Source organism: Centruroides sculpturatus, unplaced genomic scaffold, assembly GCF_000671375.1.
Source record: "Centruroides sculpturatus isolate CEXI.00-Female unplaced genomic scaffold, Cexi_2.0 scaffold239, whole genome shotgun sequence".
NCBI lineage: Eukaryota > Metazoa > Arthropoda > Arachnida > Scorpiones > Buthidae > Centruroides > Centruroides sculpturatus.
In genome coordinates, this window is record NW_019384979.1 from 318,770 (window position 1) to 319,645 (window position 876).

An 876-nucleotide genomic window follows, 5' to 3' on the forward strand; every position below is an offset into this window, starting at 1 on the left:
TATGATTAATTTAGCGGATTATTTTTATTTTCAAAATCAAGGGTCACCGTTCTTAACTTCACGCCACAACGAGAGTGTCTCGATATATCATCATCCGAAGACGATTAAAATGGGAATGGTTTTTTTGTTTTTCTCAAATTTAAATTCTGTTTTCTTTTTAAGAACATTATTTATTTGTTAAGTTAACTTAAATTCAATTAAAATGTATTTTTTTATGTTTGTTTATTTATTCGATTTAGATTGTATTACATAAGCTGAGTTATATAAGCAATAGTACATATAGAAAACATTTCTGTGAAATTAAATCTCTCATAGGTACTTAATTTTAATTACACCAACGTAGCTACATAAGTAAAAACAGATAAACTAACTAATTTGTTAATTTTTTAACACGCACATTCGGAAAACCTACTTTATTATATAACGGACTTTCGGCTTAAACGACAGTCCCCTCGTCCGAATTAGTCCATTAGCGAATTTTTACTGTATAGTACTGAAAGTGCCCACTAGTGGCTGAGTGGATAAAACCAATGAATGCTTGTAGTTTGTCGGGAGTTCACGCCCAAGAACTTTAAACTACAAGGATAGCCAGATCCCGTATATTTGTTAGCATGACCTTGGATCTATGTGACGTCACAGCAAGTCCTCTACTTCAACATGACAGACCTTTCAAATAACAAAATACGATAAAATATTAAATCATTTCTTAATTAATTATTAAATTACTACTAAATGTAAACTACTGTAGAATTTTCGGATTTAATAAGTGTACTGTACGTCAATAAATTTACAAGTCTTTTGTCTAATATTTATTTAATAAATTGATGAGCTATACTTTTTAATATGTGATTATCTTACTTAACTTTTTAATTTTTT